The 23,949-nt window shown below is 44.7% G+C and overlaps 1 protein-coding gene across 11 annotated transcripts in view; it reads right to left on the reverse strand.

Moving 5' to 3' along the window:
• Positions 1-23,930, reverse strand: part of SGMS1 (sphingomyelin synthase 1) — a 317,203-nt gene extending 293,273 nt beyond the window's left edge. For 7 of the 11 annotated variants that reach the window (XM_070470586.1, XM_070470587.1, XM_070470574.1 and 4 more), the window contains exon 1: positions 23,630-23,921. The gene's annotated coding sequence lies outside the window, so the exon portion shown is untranslated. Of the gene's footprint in view, positions 1-23,056; positions 23,296-23,543; positions 23,567-23,629 lie in introns of those variants that run through there. The other 4 variants (XM_070470579.1, XM_070470578.1, XM_070470576.1 and 1 more) reach the window with 4 other exon arrangements.
• Between the last annotated feature and the right edge of the window lie 19 nt (positions 23,931-23,949).

Raw genomic sequence — 23,949 nt, forward strand, 5'->3', positions numbered from 1 at the left:
CTCCCTGGGGAAGGAACTAGCTAGTCATACTGATTCATTTACAAAGGTTCTACACAGAGAAAATCTTACTGTAACCTGTTTTGTTTTTAACACCATATTTCACAGCAGGGGAAAGAAGCAATCAGGGGAAAGACAGAAATGCACACACACAGATGATATGAATTTAATCCAACAATAAATGAGATTCTCAAGTCACTCTAGACTTTCCTCATTTCTACCTCCATATCGTCTAAAATGGTAAATGATAAAAGAAAATAACAGAAAACTATAATCACTTTCTAGCACATTTTGGCCTCAGGAGAGGAAGTGCTATTAACAATCACTACCATTTACTCTATATCCACAGTGTGCTGGGCGTTTACAGACACGACCCCATCATGACTCTGTGAGATGAGCATTACTGTCCCCATTTTAAAGACGCGACAATTAAGATGCAAATAATTCAAGTCATTAGATCAACATCCTGCTGTCAGGGATGGCAGAGCAGGCACCCAAACCCATCTCTGCCAAGACACAAAAGCCCTGATTTTATTTTCATTACACCATGCTATGTGCCTTCCAACAGTTGATATTCCCTTTCATTTTTCATAAACATCTGGGATCCACAAATGAGTGAATCTGATAAAGAAAATCTCCACTAGGCAGTTTAGTAAATTAAAAAAAAAAAAAAAATCCAAAAAACTACAGTCTTCAAGTATAGTGTCAGAAATAGTACCTCCAAATGTTAACTCAAAGTAATAAACAAAATTGAGTGGTAAAGAACTCAACTGTACAATCGTCTACAGTCATAAAAGAAATACCGTGTAACTATTTTAAACAGCCGGAACATCTGAAGGGATCTTAAAGATGCAACTGGCAACAAACTGATGAGAGGAAAAAAATGAATTCTTAAAGTGAATTTCTAACACTATCTATCTTTAGACATTTCTTACTGTGGACAGTATATAAAACACCCTCTACATGTCAACAGAGGAATAAGACAAACAGAGCCTTTGTGAGCAGGCTGAGATTTTATTACTTACTGAATTCTCAAAAATTAAGAATAGCATTAAATTCAAAATACAGGCCACTCTTTATTCCAGTAGTAGTCACATTAACAAGTCTGGAAATGAAATACAAATTAGAAAATACAATGATCAAATTTAATATATATATCAATAAATTTACTCCTAAAATAGAGACCTTGGTACAAAAAGGTCTGCACTTTCTCCATAACTTCTTCCCACACAGTCTGGGTATCAGGACCTAAACTACTCTGACCACACGTCCCAGACAATAAGGAACCAGAGCCCTTTCTACAGCTGGACCCTAACCTCCTTCCTCCCACCTCTAAGAAAGGGAAGTGGCCCCTTGCAGGAACCTGTACAGGCCGAGGTGCTGCGCAAGGAGACTTGAGGGTCGAACCTCAGGCATGTGCCTGCACACATCCGTACAGATCAGGTAGAGGTAATAGGGAAGGAGTCAGAGAAGGAACAACTGAGAAGAGGACAGGAATACACAGAGTCCCCAAGAACCAAAGAAGGAAAAGGAAATGAAAGAAAGGAGCTCCCCAACAGTCAAGAAGGAAGATAAAGAAGCTTTTGCCTAAATACCTGACACATTGCCAGGTGAGTGAGCCACACTCAAAATTTCAATGATACAGAAAGATCCCAATTATCTTTTTTTCCCAAAGACACACCCCCAATTATATCTTGCATTTTGAATAAAAAAATTGATTTATACAGTATTATAATTATTCTTTGAAGTAGAATATTTGACTGATAGTCAAGAGATCATCAGTCTCTTTTGTATATAAATTATATGACTGAGCATTAAACATGTATGTTATTTTGTTCCAGAGATCACCTATTAAAGTTGAGGACCTTTTAAAATCTATTCCGCAGCTCTACAAATCTATACACATACGTATCACTAAAAAGACCAAGAAAAATGACAAAAGTTAATTGAACAAAAAGAAAGAGCATGCAGCAAGGAAACAGACCTTTAATATAAAACTATAATCTACAATGCTAGGATTTCCCTGGTGGCCCAGTGGCTAAGACTCTATACGCCCAAGCAGGGGACCTGGGTTCGATTGCTGGTCAGGGAAATAGATCCCACAAGGCACAGCTAAGAGTTCCCATCTCACAACTAAAAAAAAAAGAAAGAAAAAGATCTTGAGTGCCACAGCTAAGGCCCAGCACAGCCAAATAAATAAAATGAAATATACATATTTAATCCACAATGCTATCACTAAACTCATGGGCAGGGTTCAGATATATCATTTGTCTTGAGAAAACATGAGCAGCATAAGCAAACAGACTTGACTGGCCTCAGTTAAACCATAGTTAATTACAGTTAACTGTTATCTAGCCTGCAAAGTACAAAACATTTCACTTGTTTTTCCACAAAACAGGAAACTAACCTTAATTTCCCACTTCTCCAGAAATTACCTCAGATGTCATTGCAGGATGACCAGGCACCGCTAAGCCAGGAGCCCACCAAATGGAGTCAGGGGAGAGTTTGCCACCCTATATTCTCCACCAGGCCTCTCCTACCACACTGATTTGAAAAATATGTAAGTTTAAATTAAGAGGGCTTGTGGGATACACACAGCCTGCAGCCCAGACCCTGAGCTCCCCTCCAGACAGAGAGACAGGCTAACTGAAGGGCAAACTCCTTACATAAACCTTATCTGCATATCCAGAAAGGGTTCGAATGAGACTTTCAACAGCTAAGACTGAGCTGAGGAAGCAGGGCTACTGCCAGATTTTTCCCTCCTGAGGTACTGACAGGCAAGAGCTAGCAGGGCAAAAGGTATGAAAACATTAGTCTGTTTTCCAAGAACCCTGACAGGCCTCACTCAAGGTTGCTGCCAAGTTCGCTGGTGAGACCACTCAGAAGTAGTATGAAGCTCTCTTGACCTCAGGCAAATACTAAAGCTTTCAGCTGAACACTGTTGAAAGTACTTGGATGTTTTTCATGTCTGTGAGGTAGGTATTTCCTGGACCAAACTTGGACATAGTAGCCCTCTAATAAAACTGATCACAAAATGACACAGATTTTTCTTTCTTTTTTTTAAAGTCTATTTAAAGATGATTCACTCCAAGAAATTCACAAGAGCAGCATTATTCACACTAAAAGGTAGAAGCAATTCCAGTGTCCACCAATAGACAGACAAAAAAGTACGGGCTCTACATACAAAGGAATATTATTAAGCCTTAAAAAGAAAGTAAATTCTCATATATGCTTTAGTATGGGTGAATCCTGAAAACATGCTACATGAAATAAGCCATATATAAGGACAAATGCTGCATTACTGCACTTATATGAGGTACCTAGAATAGTCAAATTCATAGAGCAAGTAGAATAGTGGTGCCAGAGGATAGAGGGGGGAGGGAATGGAAAGTTATTATTTAATGGGCACAAAGTTTCAGCTTGGGATGATGAAAACATCCTGAAGACAGACGGTAGTATAGGTTATACGACAGTGTGAATGTCCTTAATGCCACTGAATTGTACACTCAAAAATGGTTAAAATGGTAAATTTTAAGTTATGCATATTTTACCACAATTAAAACAGAATAATAAATAAAAGATGTTTGTACTTTTTAAAAGAAAACTATAGATTTGCTTAGTCACATCTTAGAAATATATTTTAGACCTATACAAATACAATATATATACATATATTTCTGTTTATTTGAGGATCCAATGCAATTGTCTCCAGTTACCATTCTTGGCTGAAGTCCCATCTTTGATTTTGACATAGAAGGCCAAAGAGCAGAATGCTTTCTTCAAACGTCATTGCTAGCATTCGTGGATAGGCATATGATCAGTGACTGCATCACCACTCAGGTTACACATCAGCATGGCAGCATCAGCCATATAAACAGGGCACATCCTTCAGACAGTTTCTGTTAACATCCAAAGACTCATTTCCAAATGCTGGTGAGCATCCCAGAAGCATTCCTCAGAAGAAAACGCTCCTCCACCCAAAGGCAAACCATGTGACGCCCGAAGGATTCTGTCATGTACTTACACAAGATGTTCAAAGACAGGATGGGAAGGCTGGTTATTACATATCTGAAAAGGCTGTTTGCATAAAAGGAAATTCTAATACTGCACTTTGTAGATAACAGCCCTGACACAGGACGCTTACTAACAATATCAAAGACCCTGCTTGCTGACAACCCAGGGTTGCTTGTAGGGAAAGGAGTCGATTGTTGGGAACCGAGCTGCCTTGAAGGAGCAAACATTTCTCACATATTACCTCCACAAAGATTCTTTTGTCATTCTTCCCCAGGGGAGATGCTGAAGTTGGTGTGCACGTAGTGAAAGCTGAGATGCAGATGGAGATTTGGAAAATAGCTTTGTTATCTTAAAAGCCAATTACGCTGCTCCACCGCCACACTTCCAGAGCCCAGGCTTAAGGATGCACTCTTTTCTCAGCTTGCTATGGGAAGCAGCAATCACAGGCCAAAATATCAAAGGAAAACGTGTATAAGATTTTATTTCTACTTCTGAGATCATCTAGACTTATTCTCCTCTGCGTACCACACTAAGCCAGGATAAGGGATAACTTCAAAGGAAACTGTATTATCACCAAGGAAATCTTTGTGTCCAGGAGTTAAAGAGGAAATGCCAGTCATTGCTCAAAAGTTCAGTAAGTTGGAGACAAACTACCCCTTACAGCATCTTAGATGGACAGCTAGCCAAAATAATAAAAAATAATTCAAAAACCAAACCAAATAAGTAACAAAATAAATGAATAAAAGCCTTGCTCCTACCTCCTCCACCTCAGCAGAAAGTCAACATGTACCCAGGTTCAAAAATGTTCACAACACTGATCATACATGCTGAAAAATGAAGTTCTTGTGGCATAATGTCAAACTCTGTAATAATTTTTCATATTAGCATTGTTAATAACATTTATAAAATTTCAGATTTATATTCCATATCTCAGAAGTCAATTTTAGAAACAGTGATATTTAGATTTTAACATTTCCATCCTTGGGCATTTGGTGAAAATGTTTATTCAATGTGCACGTCGAGTATTTACAGGAAAAAAATGGGAGGGAAACACATCCAAACAACAGTATGAATAGTTATCTCTGGGTGATGGGATTATGAAGGATATTCTTTCTGCTTATATATTTTCTAAATGGAAGAGGAGCAAAAGGAGTCAGGGAGAAAGGAAAGGAACAAGCTAAGATGGGGAGAGGAGGAGGAGGAGAAGGTGGAAAAGGTTTTCTAAAAAGAGAAGCCAAAGTTAGGTTAAAAGGCAAGTAAGTGCCAAGCAGCCTTGAACAGCCAGCACAGGCCGCCCACTGCCTCCAGCAGTCAACTTCACATGGACTCTGATATTGGCTGTGTCCCTAGTGATCCTGCCCTTAAAGTCACCCTTCCCAGGGATTGCCTTCCTGAACATTTTAGCCCAAACTGTTAGGAGTCCATGACCGCATTTTCATCCCATGGGCCTCACCTCATTCTGACTTGGGGCCCTGACTTGCTGTCGTCTGTGGTGTTTCCACCATGCGGAGGAGTGCTTCATTCTTAGAAATCATCTAGTTTCAATCCCTTCTTGGAACCTGGAGAAGCCTGGACTGACTCCCTGATGGGCATCTTACGCACTCAAGCACGTGGTCGTCAGGCCCATCTCAACTGCTCTGTCTGGAGAGGGACCCCCAACAGGAGAGACTCACATGCCGTCCTGCGTGGATCCCAAGAGCTCCCGGAGTCTGGCGGAGAATGCAGCCCTTTCCCAGGCTCACCAAATGACACTCTGACTGGGTCTCAACACTGGGACAGGCGGCCACACGACCAGATTCAGGGATTCAGTTCCTCTTCCTCAAGAAATCTGCTGCCCATTTGCCTTGGAAAGAATCAAGCTTTCTTGAAGATTTGTGGGGCCACCAGTTTGAAATGCAGGCTGGTGTTGGGCACGGACCTGCTTGGAAGAGCCATCCCTGGGTGATGGAGCAGCCACACTACTGCCTCATCGAACAGATGCCCATCTGGAAGGCAGGACGCACAGATTCCAGTCCAGGCTTCGCCGGGCTCCAAGAAGGGAATGAAATTAATTAAGGGATTTCTAAGAATGAAGCACTCTTCCACGTAGTGGCAAACACCACGGACGACAGCAAGTCAGGGGCCCAAGTCAGAATGAGGTGAGGCCCACGAGAGGCGACAGTGAGCAAGAGGCAATTCGAGGTGAGCCGCTGACTGGGCCTGTGACAACTCGAGCGCTAAGAACAGAAGCCAGAAGGGAGAGCAGGAATGTGCCCCACTCCCCATACGACTGTGCCTTCACCACCCTTCCACCCGCAGAGCCGTGCGCTGCAGTGTAGAAGGGAAGACGGTGTAACAAGAAGGTGTTATCAGTAAAATATCTCAGCGACTTACTTCAAGCTCACCAGAAAATCAGTGATTTCAGGTCAAGGATGTAGCCAGTGACAGGCATAACAGACAAAATCTGACTTCACAGGTGGTTGAACGTGCCTGTTAAGGAGTCGCTGTTTTTACAGTCCTCTTATGAGTATTTATAAAGCTTAATGAGAGAGCCGATATGGCTTGCCTATTTTGCTAGGATACTATACGCTAGTTAAGAGCAGGAACCATACTGCCTAGTTTATCCCTGCGTCACCAGCACCCAGCAGGGCTCCTGGCTCACAGTAGGCACCCAACTAGTGTTTTCTCAAGAGTGTATTTCTTACGAATGCTGTATAGAACTCTTTATACATAACAATGTTTTTTGGAAAACTTTCTACAAATATTCCTCTGATAATCTTCTTTTTAAGGGTTGCCAAGTATTCCATTATTTGGATATATGTCATTTGCTTAACCAACCCCAAACTGTTGTATACTTAGCTTTTCAACTTTTCACTATGACAAACATCTCTTTGATAAATAATGGTCTTAATTATTTCTTAAAATAAACCCCTAGAATAGAACTGCTGAATCAAATAATAACTCAGTATTAATGCCTTTCCTCTTAGAAGTTACCCTCATCTTGAGGGCCAGTTGTCATGAACTCTAGTATTTGGGGAAACTACTGTGGAAGTTTCAAGCAGAGGAGTCTCCTAAGACAGGACATTTTGACATCAACAGCCAAAGTCCAACAGCCAGTGTCCTCTCTAGACCTATGTACCCATCAGACCCAGAAACCTGAGAAGCAGCATCTGCTCAAAAGTGGTCTTCTGCTTTCCTCCCAAGGCTCAGCCGTCTCCTGCTCAGTGGAGGACAAAACCACACTGTGGCATCACACACGCCTCCCCTACTCCTCTCCCAATGAGCTGGCTGGTCTTCCACAATGCTAGCTTTATCTTTTGCTTCTTTTTTCTCAGAGGAATAACTGAATGCGTTCCCACCATAAGACACAGCAATGTCAAGTCCCAGATAGCTGTACTGAGGCGCTCAGCCTGTGTCTGCCTCCCCGCTTTAGGCAAATCACATCTCATTAGTTCCTCTAAAAGGGGGACAGACGGCAATAAGGAGAAGCCCTCAATGGCCCAATTCTCTTTTCATCCACTTTCACAAAAATAAACCTTTCAGAGCTCTTCCCGGTGGATTTAATGCAAGCTTTAGACACTCTCGCCAGAAAAAAGCACACCCAGAATGACAAACCGGATTTAAGTGGCTTCCGGAAATTCATCTATGGACCCCAATAAGAGCCCCCGAACCACTGATTGGGTCTTCAAACCAATGGCCAAAAGGAGGCCTGAGATATTCCTGGGGTGTTCACGCTACCCCATCTCTGTCTCTAAAATCAGAGGGAGGGGAAAGTCCACCATGTCCAGGGCCCCTTGGAAGCCTGGAAGGCAGCCCACACAACTGCTGCTAACTCTCCAGGGCCTTTCAAAGGAACTCAGGTGTCACTGCACGGAGAGCGGCAGCAGAGACAATGCCAACTGACTGTGGTGTTTGCCCCTCACCAAGAACACTCCGCGCACACGGAGACTGTTCACTGCTGTATCCTCAGCCTCGTCCAAGCCGGAGATGCTGGTCCCAGTGAGTCTGAAGGCCTGTACCAGAGACGGAGGCTACCACGAAGGCTCCCACAGACAGCAGTGACATACACGGGCCATTTTGTGCACCTGGGACCTTAGGGTGAGAAGGCTGAAGTCAAATACGGGCAACAGGGACAGGCTCTGGGAGAAGATAGGGAAGAAAAACAAGGGATAGGATGACAAACCACAAGGTGAAAAAAAATCTCAGCAGCTCATGGCCACCAAGTTGGGGACAGATTGACAGGCCCAGGGCACCAGCTCTCAGTCCCCCTCATGGACCCCCTATTCAAGTGAACGGTCAACGCACCGGCCGGGCACCCCCCTCTCTCAGACAGTAACCCTCTGCCACCACCTCCCACGTCACCTCATAACCAGGAAGCAGTCCCCCACACCCTCATGCAGGCACCAAGGGCCTCAGGTGACAACACTGGACGCAGTGCTTATTACTGCCATTTCCCACAGGAGAAGGTCCATGCCTCAACAGGACAGCACCTGTCCCCTCTTGCCCTCTCTGGGTCTCAGGTGACCACAGCAGCCTGTCTTCAGGCTGAAGGCCACGGATTTTCTCGCAGGACAAAATGTTTCTCTCAGGATACCCAGCAGGCCAGCCGGAGGCTCTCCTCTTCTCCTCCACTCACCCAGCCTGTCCATCCCTCCTGGTTTCCCTCAGAGCAACGGACTCTGCCCTTCTGGCCTCAGGCCCCCTTTCCAGACTGGCCTCAGGCAAACCCTCGGCCTATGTTTGCTGGGAGGGTAAAAGCACCTCTCCCTGCCAGCTGCTTTTTCTCTCCCCTTTTTGTTACCTCCGGCCTCTGCTACTGTCCCCCCGCAGTGGGAAGGGGGAGCCCTTCGGCCAACCCTCCCCTCCCCCTCAGGGGACAGTCTTCATGACTCTCTCTCCACCTCTCATCTCCTGGGACTTTTTCCTTCCACCCACAAATTTCACTTGACCTGTGACCCTTGGAAGGTCCATTCCTAACCTGAGTATCATCCAACCAGCAGCCCCCCACCCCGCCGTCCCACCTCCGCCAGCTTAGCTGAAGAGCCCGCCCCACCCCATAACCTGAGATTAATGGTAACATCCCATAGGATTTGTCCTTAGGTAACATTTATTATAACATCCTTCTCGGATTCACACAGTGGGCCTGTGAATCAAACACTGAACGCTGCACATTTTGCACCTTTAGCTCAGACAGCCTGCCAGAAGGGACATGGATCACAAGCTGTAAAATACGATAGTGGAGAATCAACCACTTACTGCTGTTTCTATAAAGAGGTTTGGATACACAACTAATAAGATCGAGGAAGGCAGTTCTGAAATAACTTTTTTTATTAACAGAATAATAAACGACTGATGAAAGGGACTTCACCAATCACTCTTTCAGGTGTCCCCCAGTCACAGGACTCACAGATGTGGGGACCAGGTGACTAGGAGTCAGCTAATCCAAGCTTTCCACTGACAGATAAGGAAGGTGAGGCCCAAGTTCACCAAGGTCACAGTGTGGGCAGGCATGCCTTGGCTGGTATGGTATTTGTAAAGGCATTAAGGAGAGGAGGGGCGGGGAGAAGCGAGGACCAGGAAAATGAGAAGTACAAACCACCGAAAACAGAAATGAAAGTGGAATTTAGCACTTTGCCAGAAATTAAAGGCAAACAGAACCTTGCTTTTAATAAAGAATCTTCCTTTTAAAAGCTGATATACCTTAAAGATAGAAAGTCATTCATCTTCTGCAGGTTTTATGTTCCTAGGAATTAGCTAAAAATTAGCCACGGTTGTCAAAGACAGTCAACTGGCACATGCCCCCTGACCTCCTGAGCGGTTCTGAAGGGCACTCCCAGCTCTGGATTCTTATAGCATCTGTGGGCCCAGACTCCCCTCTGCAGTCAAAATCCCCTCACTTAAAATGGAAATCACAAAAACAAAAGAAAAAAGGAAACAGAACCAAAATATACCAGATCCAGTTCCATCTGTGCTACCCGATGGTGCCGGCCTCTCCCGTGCTCTGTCACATGGGGACCCAGGATGGGGCCGCCTCCCTGTCCGGCTCGCTGCCCCACCCCAGGGGGCCTGGTGTGCAGTTGCCATATTGCACCCACTACTTGGTGGTGGCTTCATCTGCAGGTGTGCCTGTCTCCCCCATGAGCCCCTTGGGAACCCAGACCCCATCTCACGTGTTTCAGCATCTCAAGGCCCAATGGGGGTCTGGCCCATAGCTGACCCCCAGCACACGTTCACCCTCCACCGCTGTAGAGCCCAGGTTGAGAACACCTGGCCTATGTGCACAGGCCTGTCTGGCCTCCCCAGCCTTCCCTCGGCCCTCTCCCACCCTCTCTGCCCTGCCACATCACCTCACCAAGCAAACAGGCTAATCCCAGCTCCTGGGGCCACAGGAGAGCCCCGACAACTAGCACAGGGAACAATCTGGAACACTTCCTCCCAGTTTACTTGTATGTTCTTCTCTGAGGTGATCCTAAGTCACCATTTCCTACAAAATCTTGCAATTTGAAAATGTTCTGATTCCTCAGTTTCATGTATAACATTGCTCAGATGAGGGAAATGCAGTCTTTTTTCATTGCAAAACAGAAAACTTCGGCTGGAATAACAGTGGATCATGCATTTGGTGAGGGCTTTCTATGTGTGAGGTAAATTTGGACACAATGTGGCTATTTTACCTCACAACTGGAGAGGGGTACACAGTCCTTCTTTTTAAGTGCTTTCCTACAAACAGGTAATTTTCTACTAAAATTAATCCTGTCAAATAAGATAATCTCCTATCTTTCTACTATCAGGCTATGCGTCATCATACATTTTTTATTTCTCCACGTGTAAAGTTTCCCAAAGGGTTAAAACAATGGACACCAAGCCTTTTTGTGCCCATGGCAGGGAGGGGGAGGGTGGAAAATAACAAAATAAAAACAAATCAGGCATCTTCCTAAGATGGAATGCACTAGATGGCATTTCATGCTTCTAATATTAAGCCTTAACTTGTATTTCCAAATTTTCTCTCCACCCTGAGTCCTCATCCATCTAACCCATATCAGAAAACACTCCAAGGACAGAAAGCATTTTCTACACTGCCGTGGCCTGGCTCAGACATCCCTCTGCTGGCCTACATAAACTGGACCACGTGAGTTCAGTTTTTACTTCATGAGGTGGACAGTATTTAAAATTTCTGAATCTGCAATTGTCTCACCTGACTGTAAGTAGAAGTAAGAGCAGCTGACTCTTCACTTATGTGAGTACTGATTATGGAAGCGGTTCTCAGAGTGGCCAGGAGCATCAGCATGATCTGGGAACATGTTAGACATGTAAACTATCAGGTCCCAGCCCAAGCTATCGATACTTGCCTCAAAAAATCTTGTAGGGGTGGACCCAGCACAAGTGCTTTAACAAGCCTCCAGGTGATTCTAATATGTGTTGAAATTTGAGAGCCATCAATGGAGGCTGATAAAACTCCAAGGTCATGGGAATGACCTGCGAGGCTAATGTGTTTTCCAATTCTATGTAATTATAATGGCACCATACCAATAGCACTTACCCTGGTAATTGCTGCCAACTGGCAAAGGCCTCAAACACTAAACTTCAGGGCCCTCCTACTTGGGCAAATTACTTGTATTCCACACTCATCTCTAAAAGGGGATAATAAGAACAGCCATCTTATAGGACTGTCACAAGAGTCAAGGGCTTATTACACAAGGTGTGGCACACAGTTCATCTTCAACAAGTATGAATCCCTATAATTACTACACCTTTGCTAAAAGGTCTAATCAAAATAGGAATACAGCAGAATAAAACCTGCTTCTAGCATGCTAATGTGAAAATTAATAAAGGGAAACCTTACATGGCCCAACAGGAAAAGATGAACATTGCATCTCCTTATAGGATATCAACTACACTCCAGCGACTCAGTGAGTGAGATACTATCATCACCCTGAACTCTCACCTTTTTCCAATGGACTTTCCTTCAAAACTACCCTTCCAACTTCCTCCTGTTTTTTTTTAATTGGATTCCTCTCCTTTACCTGCTGGATTTGCCTATGACTTTTGCCATGGCTTGCTTGTCCTGAACCGCAAGCCTCTGCTTTTCCCAAGGGGCTTTCCTGGTGGCTCAGACGGTAAAGAATCCACCTGCAATGCAGGAGACCCAGGTTCAACCACCTAACGGAGGGCATTCAGGACCAAGAGACAGCGCCTGAGAGGCAGTGCGTGGCTTCATAGTCTGTCATGCATTTACTTGCTCAGCCTACAACCTAAGTGCCCACTATATGCCCGGCAATCTGCAGGGGGGGAAAAAAATTCTCTCTACAGGACTGTGCCTCCAGCAGCCTTTCTGGACATCCAACAACTCTGGAGCATAAGGCCTCACACACCTCAAGGGAGATACGAGAGGAAGGCAATGAATATTAACAACAGTAGTCATAAGAACAGCATTTATATTGTGACCACCTTCTGCCAGGAACTAAGCACCTAACAAAGGTTTACTTATAGTCCTCAACCTCTGAGCTACCTGCTGTTATGAGACCCACCAGTGAGACTTAGGGAAACTGAGGCATGGAAGGCTTGCACAACGTGCCTAAGGTTCCATAGCTCCTAGACAGTAAGGCCAAGACCTAAACCCAGGAACAGTGCTCTTAACCTCTATATTAAATGACAGAGAGCTGTTAGTTACCTAGGCAATACTAGTCACTTATCACTGATTTCAAAGCAATGATTTTTAAGACACTTAAACTTAGGCACAAAATCTAGCATCATGAGGTTCAATACCAGGCTCCCAAAACCTGGACAGAAATGCTAATTACACTTCGTTTCTCCAGCCTCTTCACTACCCTATAAACTAATTCTACTCGAGTCGAAACTCTTGCAGACTGGACAGCTACATGCAAGAGAATGAAGTTAGAACATACACTAATGTTACACACAAAAACAACCTCAAAATGAACTTAAGACCTAAATGTAAATAAAACTCCTAGAGGGGAACATAGGCAGAACACTCTGACATAAATCACAGCAATATCCATTTTCGGATCTGTCTCCTACAATAATAGAAATAAAACCAAAAATAAACAACTGGAATCTAATTAAACTTATAAGCTTTTGCATAGCAAAGGAAACCATAAACAAAATGAAAAGACAACCTACAAGCTAGGAGAAAAATATTCGCAAACCATGTTACCGACAAGGGCTTAATTTCCAAAATATACAAACAGCTCATACAGCTTAACAGCAAAAAAAAAAAAAAAAAATCCCTATCAAAAAATAGGCAGAAGACCTAAATAGACATATCCCCAAAGAAGACATACAGATGGCCAAACAGGCACGTGAAAAGATGCTCAACATTGCTAACTATTAAAGAAATGACAATCAAAACTACAATAAGGTATCACCTCACACCAGTCAGAATGGTCATCATTAAAAAGTCTACAAATAACAGATGCTGGAGCGGGTGCAGAAAAAAGGAATCCTCCTGCTCTGCTGGTGGGAATGTAAATTGATACAGGGACTATGGAGAACAGCATGGAGATTCCTTAAGAAAGTAAAAATAGAGTTACTATATGATCCTGCAATCCTAATCCTAGGCAAATATCTGACATATCCTGGACATGTATCTTGCATATCCTGGGCATATATATATTATATATATCTATTTTGAAAAGATATATGCACTCCAATATTCATCACAGCACTATTTACAACAGCCAAGATATGGAAGCAAACTAAATGTTCACTGAGATGTAAATGGATAAAGAAGATGTAGTGTACACATATATACACCATATATATATATGTATATATGTGTGTGTATGTATATATGTATATGTGCATTTACACATTTATATATGTATATGTATATATAAATATACATATATACATATACATATGTATGTGTATATTTATATATGTGTGTGTATATATATAAATATACATACACATTACCATAAAAAAGAATGAAATAATGCCATTTGGAGCAACATGGATGGACATGGGGGCTTCCCCAGTGGCTCAGCAGTAAGGAATCCACCTGCAATGCAGGAGACCTGGGTTCAATCCCTGGGTCAGGAAGATCCCCTGAAGGAGGGCATGGCAACCCACTCCAGTATTCTTGCCTGGAGAATCCCATGGGCAGAGGAGCCTGCCAGGCTATAGTCCATAGGGTCGCAAAGAGTCAGACATGACTGAAGCAACTGAGCATGCACACACAGATGGACCTAGACATGTGAGGTCAGTCAGACAGACAAAGACAGATATCATGTAACATCAATTATACATGGAATCTGAAAAAACGACACACATTACTATATATAAGGAGGTAAACAAGGATGGTCTGTATCGAACAGGGAGCTGTATATAGTATAACAACATATAATGGAAAAGAATCTGAAAAAGAACACATGCACGTGTATGTGTATCATTGAATCTCTTTGCTGTACACTTGAAACTAACACAACATTGTAAATTAACTATACTTATATTTTAAAAATTAATAAAAAACCACTCTTCACCAAGCAGCATTTCTCCCTACTCCTTACTCCCCTGGCACCATACCACTTAACCTTGATTATAAGCCATCTGTCACATAGAGATCCCTAATTGGCTTTTTTTTTTTTTAAGATTTTTGATATGGACCATTTGTAAAGTCTTTATTGAATTTTTTACAACATTGCTTCTGCTTTATGTTGTGGTTTTTTAGCCACAAGGCATGTGGGATCTTAGCTCCCAGACCACGGATCAAATCCCCACCTCTGCACAGGAAGGCAAAGCCCCAACCACTGGACCAACAGGGAAGTCCCTCACTGTGTCGTATATATTGGTCTTTTATTCCCCAGTCAGTGAAACCCCATACAACTAGGTAGGAGCATGGACTTACATGAGTAGACCTGGAGAGGGTTACACAGTTAATCAGTAGGTTTGTTCACTTTGCTTTTCTGACACTTCTTGATTATCAGTCCCTAAGAAGTAGAAGTATGAAGCCTGTGCTATTTAAAGCCAGCACTAGGGGAGGTAATATGCAGAGTATATCATGAGAAACGTTGGGCTGGAAGAAGCACAAGCTGGAATCAAGATTGTTGGGAGAAATATCAATAACTTCAGACATGCAGATGACACCACCCTTATGGCAGAAAGTGAAGAACTAAAGAGCCTCTTGATGAAAGTGAAAGAGGAAAGTGAAAAAGTTGGCTTAAAGCTCAACATTCAGAAAACTAAGATCATGGCATTTGGTCCCATCACTTCATGGCAAATAGATGGGGAAACAGTGGAAACAGTGGCTGACTTTATTTTTGGGGGCTCCAAAATCACTGCAGATGGTGACTGCAGCCATGAAATTAAAAGACGCTTACTCCTTGGAAGGAAAGTTATGACCAACCTAGATAGCATATTTAAAAGCAGAGACATTACTTTGTCAACAAAGGTCCATCTAGTCAAGGCTATGGTTTTTCCAGTGGTCATGTATGGATGTGAGAGTTGGACTGTGAAGAAAGCTGAGTGCTGAAGAACTGATGCTTTTGAACTGTGGTGTTGGAGAAGACTCTTGAGAGTGCCGTGGACTGCAAGAAGATCCAACCAGTCCATCCTAAAGGAGATCAGTCCTGGGTGTTCATTGGAGGGACTGATGTTGAAGCTGAAACTCCAATACTTTGGCCACCTGATGGGAAGAGTTGACTCACTGGAAAATACCCTGATGCTGGGAGGGATTGGGGGCAGGAGGAGAAGGGGACGACAGAGGATGAGATGGCTGGATGGCATCACCGACTCGATGGAAATGAGTTTGAGTAAACTCCGGGAGCTGGTGATGGACAGGGAGGCCTGGTGTGCTGCGATTCATGGGGTCGTAAAGAGTCGGACACGACTGAGCGACTGAACTGAACTGAACTGAAGGGAGGTATTGGGGTTCACTGGTGGCTCAGCTGGTAAAGAATCCACCTGCAATGCGGGAGACCTGGGTTCAGTCCCTGGGTTGGGAAGATCCCCTGGAGAAGGAAAAGGCTACCCACTCTAGTATTCTGGCCTGCAGAATTCCATGGACTGTAAGTATAGTCTATGGGGCCACAAAGAGTCAGACACAACTGAGGGACTTTCATGCACAGGAGAGATATGACACCAACATTCACTAACCAGCAAATTTTCAAAGTTGTACTCCCTGCCTCTCCTACATTATCTCATTTAAAGCCCTCAGCAGCTCAGCAGCCTTGAGGAGGAGGCTGCTGGCATCCAGCCTGAGGAAGGAGAAACCTGGGGCCACCAAAGGAGAGAACTTGCCCAGTGTCACTTAAGGCAAGTGAATGGAGAATGGAGATTGAAACAAGTTCTGTTCCCCAAGCCCGTACACTCTGCCTTCCTCTAAAGTTCAGACTAAGAAGTCCAGGTTCAAATTCTCCTCAAAACAATACATTACTTTTGTTTTAAAACAAAATCTTATGATAGAGAAAATCTAAGCTCAATTGAATGTCATTAGAAAAAGATAGGACAACTATGTTCATGGACAGCATTACAACTAAGAAGGAAGAGGTGTCAATTCTCCCCCATGTTAGACTATACATTCAATGCAATGTCACTGCACTTCTAAGACTTTGTTAAGAATTTGATAAGCATTCCAAAATGTATATGGAAGAAGAAAGGTCCACAAATAAACAAGTTCTGAAACATAAAGACACTGTAGAGCTATAATAATAAAAATAATCTGGCAGAGAAATACACAGATGACTGGGACAGAATAGAGAATTTAAACCCTGTGAAAAATCTCAAAATCTGAAAATGCTAATGAACCTGTTTGTGGCAGAAAGCAAACCAGTGGTTGCCTCCTGAGTCTGGAGACAAAGGCGAGATGAAAGGCAAATGAGGAGATTTAGTGTGAAGGAAATGGTTTGGATCTTGATTGTGGTGGTTTCAGAGGCACACACCCTGTCAAAATTCATCAAACTGGGGGCTTCCCTAGAGTCTCAGATGGTAAAGAATCTGCCTGCAATACAGGAGACCCAGGTTCAATCCCTGGGTCAGGAAGATCGCCTAGAGAAGGGAATGATTACCCACTCCAGTATTCTGGCCTGAAGAATTCCATGGACAGAGGAGCGTGGCAGATTACAGGTCACCAAGAGTTGAACACCTCTGAGCATCTAACACTTTCACTTTCTTGTGGTCCAGTGGTTAAGACTCCGTGCTCCCACTGCAGAGGGTGCAGGTTCAACCCCTTGTTGAGGAAGTTCAACATAGCATAAGATGTGGCCCAAAAAAAAAAAAATCATTAGATTGTACACTTTAAATGTACAAGTGAAGTTTACCATAGATAGATTATAACTCAATAAAGTAGAAAAAAGTAGACATGAGGGAATCTGATGAATGATAGAGGTGGTTCTACATTTATCCCTAAAATACTAGAGATACAGTTTAATGATTTGGGGGAAACTGGCTCACAAAATGGAAAGGAAAAAAATAAGATTCCTTCCTTACGCCATGTATTAAGACAAACCTCAAACAGATTACAGCCGTCATCGTGAAGGCAAAAGTAGGAAGTTGATATAATAAACTATTGAATATATTTGTAATCTTGGGGTAAGGAAGAACATCTTAAGATTCTTACTGTGCAAAAGGCAAAATTTAATGGCACTGGGCTGTATCAGAATTTTAAATTTCTGAAATTACCACTGAAATTGTCAAGAAGCAACAGTTAGAACTAGACATGGAACAACAGACTGGTTCCAAATCGGGAAAGGAGTACGTCAAGGCTGTACATTGTTACCCTCCTTATTTAACTTCTATGCGGAGTGCATCATGCAAAATGCCGACTGGATGAAGCACAAGCTGGGATCAAGACTGCAGGAAGAAGTATCAATAACAGCAGATATGACACAGATATAACGTCAGATGACACAACCTTTACAGCAGAAAGTGAAGAGGAACTAAAGAGCCTCTTGATGAAAGTTAAAAAGGAGAGTGAAAAAGTTGGCTTAAAACTCAACATTCAAAAACCTAAGATTATGGTATCCGGTCCCATCACTTCATGGCAAATAGATGGGGAAACAATGGAAACAGTGACAGATTTTATTTTCTTGGGCTCCAAAATCACTGCAAATGGTGATTGCAGTCAAGAAATTAAAAGACACTTGCTCCTTGGAAGAAAAGCTATGACAAACCTAGACAGTATATTAAAAAGCAGAGACATTACCGACAAAGGTCTGTCTAGTCAAAGCTATGGTTTTTCCAGTAGTCATGTATGGATGTGAGAGAGAGTTGGACTATAAAGAAAGCTAAGTGCCAAACAATTGATGCTTTTGAACTGTGGTATTGAAGAAGACTCTTGAGAGTCCCTTGGACTGCCAGGAGATCAAACCAGTCAATCCTAAAGGAAATCAGTCCTGAATATTCATTGCAAGAACTGATGCCAAAGCTGAAACTCCAATACTCTGGCCACCTGATGTGAAGATGACTCATTGGAAAAGACCCTGATGCTGGAAAAGATAGAAGGCAAGAGGACAAGGGGACAATAGAGGATGAGATGGTTGGATGGCATCACTGACTCGACAGACATGAATTTGAGCAAGCTCTGGGAGTTGCTGATAGACAGGGAAGCCTGGTGTGCTGCAGTCCATGGGGTGGCAAAGAGTCAGACACAACTGAGTGAGTGAACTGAACAAAACCATTGATAATCTCATTCTGCCATTAGATGGCAGAATGAAATTAATATCCAAAATATGTAAGACACCTGCAAATCAACACATTAGAAAAACAGACTAAAGTCAAAGAAATTGTAATAACAAATATATTAAAAGGTGCTTAAATTCACTAAGAAATTACCTAAATTCACATTACAACAATAAGGAGCCACTTTATAGCTATCGAGTACTGAAAAAAATTAGAAAGATGGTTAGTATCAACCACTAGGAAGGATGTGGTGAATCAGGAATCCTTCATGCACTGCGGTGAGAGTATCAGCCAATCCAGCCACACTGGAGACTAACGTGGCAGTATTTAGTAAAAATAGGTGTTTGTTCTCTTTAACCCAGCCTTTTCACTCCTGGGTACATTCACTTAGAGCAGTGGTCTTCAAACTTTCCTAGGCACCAGTCTCCAGGCTTGCTCGTTGTTCAGTTACTAAGTCGTGCCCGACTCTTCGAGATCCCATGGACTGCAGCATGCCCTCGACTTGCTCTAAAACACAAACTGATGGTGTCTGTCCCCAGTGTTTCTGATTCAAGAGGTCCACGTTAGATCCTGATTATCTATATCTTCCCAGGTGAGGCTGATGCTGCTGGGTGTGGACCACTGTAAGAACAGTGTAGAGAGAGTCTCACAGGTATCATTAAGAGATGCTCCAGGATATTCCTTCATCACAGCTTTGCTCATGGTAGCAGGAACGGAAGTGAGCTAAGTGTACATAATTAGAAAAATGGGTGAGATTAGTGGGTATGTAGCAGGCCAGCCATATCAAGTAGCAATGATAGCAAGGCACTGGATAAACCTATGCTACCACAGATGGCAAATAAAATGCGGAATGAAATTCTTTCAACTTTTATGAATGTCTGAAAATTTCCATAATAAAAATTTTAATACTGAATGGAAAAGCAGCTGAATGAAACTATAGCAGCACAGCACTATTTACCTAAACTAAAAACATGTACACAAGAGCACAACACCTTTAACAAGGATACAGACATACCCAAGAACACCCAACGCGAGAGAGGAAGCTCCTCTGACAAAGAGGGAATGAGACTGGAGAAGTAGGAAAAATATAAAACAAGAAAGGGGCTTTGTACAGGGAGATCTGGTACCCCAAACTGAGGAATGTTAATTCAACCCCAGCACCAGAAAGTCTAAAAGGTGAAAACCACTTCAGCTACATTGACATTTAATGTTTGCTTCAGTGAAAGCCCCCAGCAGCTTTGCGGGTTAAGCGGGACAGATCAGCTTGCCATGGAGAGAGAGAAGGGGAATCTTTCTGAAATACATGATTGGGGTGGTTTCAGATCCCCCAAATTCAACCTGCTACTGAGCCCTGGCTTTACCTATGTGACATATTGGTTTTAAAAAGAAGTTGGGATGCTTAGCTTTTGGCATAGGATACATGTGTCTACATCTGTGTCTGTGTCTCTTGTCAGTATGTGTGTGCATGTGCAGGTCTGTGAATTTGTCTGAGGTCATGTGTGTGTGGTGTGTTCATTGGCGGAGGGAAGAATACTAGAGAGGGCATCAGAGCACTCCAGCACAGACTGAGCCACACACACTGATCAGACACTTGATTCTGCTTTACTGAAACCAGAAGTCATAGTTACAAAACCAAGCCATCTCCCTGACCCCACTCACTGTTCTCTTCCCCTTTTTTCACTTGCGCCTCCCCCACATCCAGTGATGCTTCCCAACTCCCCTGTCTAAATGGGCTGATGCAAAATATGGTCCTCTGGCAACTGGGTAGCTTATTAAAGTGACATACTTTACAGTCAAAATTCTTGGGATGTGGTTCAGTTCAGTTGCTCAGTCGTGTCTGACTCTTTGCAACCCCATGGACTGCAGCCAGACTTCCCTGTCCATCACCAACTCCTGGGATGGGATGTGGTAAGAGAGGATAAGTGACCATTAATATTCCCTACCGAGAGCCTTAACAGAAAGGCCAAAATCTCTAAGACTGGGCATACTTTAACAGTCCTTCCAGAAGAGATTGCTGCTGTGGCTACAGAGATCATCCAAAAAAGGCAAAGAAAGAGCCAGCTATAATCTGTCACATCCCCCTCCCTCAGCATCCCCCACCAACTCCACCACCCCCCATTTTTCCAAGGACCATCAAACACTTTATCATATGAAGTGGTGGGAAAGTGTCTGGGACAATTAAAAAATAAAGGTCATCATTAATAGAATTTATGTGAGAAAATACAACAGCTTTAGGTCAGAAAATGCAGCAGCTTTAAGTCAGCAAGTCCATGCCAGGAAAGTATGTCTTTAGGGGAAGAAGAAACAGCTTAACAACTGGAGGAAGGAACAGAATAGAAAAGGTAAAATGCAGAAAGAACTGGACAAACACTCCAGCTGCCCTGAAAGACAGGGCCAATTATCCCCTGCGCAAATAAGCGAGAATTTTTATTTTCCAAACACTGTTTTGTCTTTTCTATGGCAGCACTTTTCATTGATAAAATGATAATAAAGGCTTAGGAACTCTACAGTTGTCCTGAAACATTTTGTACAAAATGAAGTTTTGTAAATAAAGCATTTTGATATGCAATTGGACCACTTTCTAGGTTTAAAAAAAAAAAAGTATAATGGTTATATATTAGGAGTCTTCAAGATTTTCATGAGATAAGTTAGCAAAACACGCCTGCCTGTTTTTTCAGCTGACCTGCAGGATGTGTCACAATTTGAAAATTAAGGGGTCTCACCTGGAAAAAGTAAAAGGGTTGAGGCTTCAAACTAAAATTGAAAATCTAAGGTCAACATAGGCAATTCTGACATTTGAAAACATACAAAGTTCTTTAAGTGTCAAAACTTACCAACAGGTTTCTATTATGAAAAATTCTTTAAATTTCAGCCGAATAAACATTTATTGAGTTAGGCACTGTGCAAGATGCCAGAGATCACCCAATTTTAATAATTGTGTCCTTTTAATGTCAATTTATCTATCCCTTGAATTAATTTTTTCATGCCTTCTGCTATTTGAAATAGCTCACTACCAGCAATGAAGAATTGCAGGAATAGACCCTACTATTTAACTAAAAATGTAAATTTCTAATCTCTGAAGCAGAAATAGAAGGAACAGACTATTTCTCTGTTTTACATATTGCTATCTTTTTCTGCACATTAACTAATAAACGGTGCGTGGTGGCAGCTGCCACTTCCTGCTATTCAGAGGGTCAGAGAGCTGGAGAGGTTCGAAACCATGCTACACACTTGAAGAGAGGCGGGGAAGGAACCCAAAAGACCAGGGCCTCCTGCCATGCACAGAAAGCGAGATAAGGAAAGTCGGCTATAGGCAGAAGTCTCCTGGAGATTCCCCAGAAGCTGGCGCTTCTGACAGCAGGCACAAGCAGCTGCCGCTGGCTTGCTTGGCCAAGGTATGGCTTCAGGGCTGGAAAGTTGCCACCTGCTGAATCACTAAACATCCCTGGGCTTCCCTTGGAGCACTGACCAGACGGGGACCCATCCCCCGCCCGGCTTCTCCCGTGAACACCTTACTCCCCGAACCAATGAAACGCCCAGCCCTCTCCCTTTCCGCACCAGCCAAAACAGCCAACCAACCTCGCTCCGTCTGGGCAGCCCCAGGCAACTCCCACCGCGGCTACGTCACTAGTCCCACTCCTCGCTTTCGGCCCGCTCGGTCCCCAGCTCCCTGAATGTTCAACCCCCGGTGCCAGGAAGCGTGGGGAGTTCACAGCACACCATGACAGGCACCTGCCACTTCCACACCCAGGGAGCCAACCCCAAACACCCCCAAGTCTGCACGGAAAATAACCTGCAAGCAAAATAACCTGTCCAAACAGCTCTGAAGGCCCGGCAAGGTAAATGTCAACGGAGCTAGAATAGTAAGCAGGCCCCATAGCACAGAAAATAAACTTCCTTTTCAGAAAAGCAGCCTTCACTCTTCGTGTCGTAAGCGTGTACCGCTGAAGTCGCTACTGTCTGAAGGTGAAATGAAACATCAGAGAAGCTCCTGCAATCCGGATTCTCTTCACTCCCTCCGGCCCTGGCAAGCCTCATCCCGAATTGTACTCGAAGCTCCGGAGACGGAAACAAGCTTTAACCAGAAGCCTCCAGTGTGTATCCGTTAGCGGACCAGGACACCGTACCCGACCCACCCGAGGAGGCAGAAAGCCCGAGCTTGGGCTAAGAAGGTGGGAGAAACAGCTCTGCTGTCGCTGCTCTGCCCTTGACAAGTCGCCTCGGAATCGCGGAGACCCCTCATTCACGGGAAAAGCCGCGTCCTGGAAAGAATGTCCAGCTCCAAGCTGCGCCGATGGCTCCTCCAAGGCCTTACCCCTAAGCACCCTCAAGCGTGGGGGCAGCCCCGCCGGGTGTCAGAGCCGCCCCCAAACCTGGAGGCTGTTCAGCGGTCTGTGGAGGGGTCCTCGCTGCTCAGCGAAAGGGGTCCCACCTGTTATGTTGTCCACGGACATCGAGCGGGGGAGGGGGGTGGCGGGGAGGTACCCCGAAACTCAGCGTGCCTGGCCAGCTGCGATCGGACCCAGAGGTACCAACTGTCACGCCGCCACCAGGTGGGGGTAGGGCCGTGATTTGGGGTCGGACCTGCCGGTCTCCCGACCCCCGTCCGCCACTGTCCGAAGGTTCTTCGACCCCGCCACAGTCCGCTCGCCCCAAACCGACACTAGGCAGCCTTCCAGTCCGCACGCAGGACCTCTGAAAAGGTGCCCGCTGACGCCCCCGCCTTTCTCCCCGCCCCAACTAGGTCCCGGAGCCCCGCAGGCGGCCCGCCCCCTCGTGGCCCCGAGAACAGCTGCGGGACCGCCCCCCCCGCCCCCCCCGCCCCCCGAGCGGCGGCGCGGGGGGAGTGCCAGCCAGGTACGCGCCAGGCACTGAGCGGGCTGCGCTCACGCCCCCTCGCCCCGGGGTTGCCGGCACACCTTTCCTGGCGTCATGCCAGGCCCCCGAGGTGGGTGTCCGATCTGCTCCCCAGCGATCTGCTCTCTCCCGCCGCCCCACGACTCACTTGCACCGGAGTCGCGGCAGCCGCCGGAATTCCGCTCGCCGAGCCCCCAGCCGCGGAATGAAATCCGGGGCAGGGCAGCGTTGGGGCTCCGTACCCGGATTGCGCTCTCTCTCCGGCTCACCGGGCGCTAGGAGAGAGCAGCCTTCCCTGGCCGGCCCTTCCCGCTCCCGTGCTGCCCCTCGCTGCCGCCGCCGCTGCCCCAGCCGCTGCCTAGCTGGTGCGAACGCTTCCGACTAGCCACCGCGAGCCTCCCGGGCTGCCGAGCATGCCCAGTCCGCTGCCCGAGCCGGCCCAGCGGCCCGCGCTACGCAAATCCGCTC

The sequence above is a fragment of the Odocoileus virginianus genome, chromosome 7 (assembly GCF_023699985.2).
Source record: "Odocoileus virginianus isolate 20LAN1187 ecotype Illinois chromosome 7, Ovbor_1.2, whole genome shotgun sequence".
Lineage (NCBI taxonomy): Eukaryota > Metazoa > Chordata > Mammalia > Artiodactyla > Cervidae > Odocoileus > Odocoileus virginianus.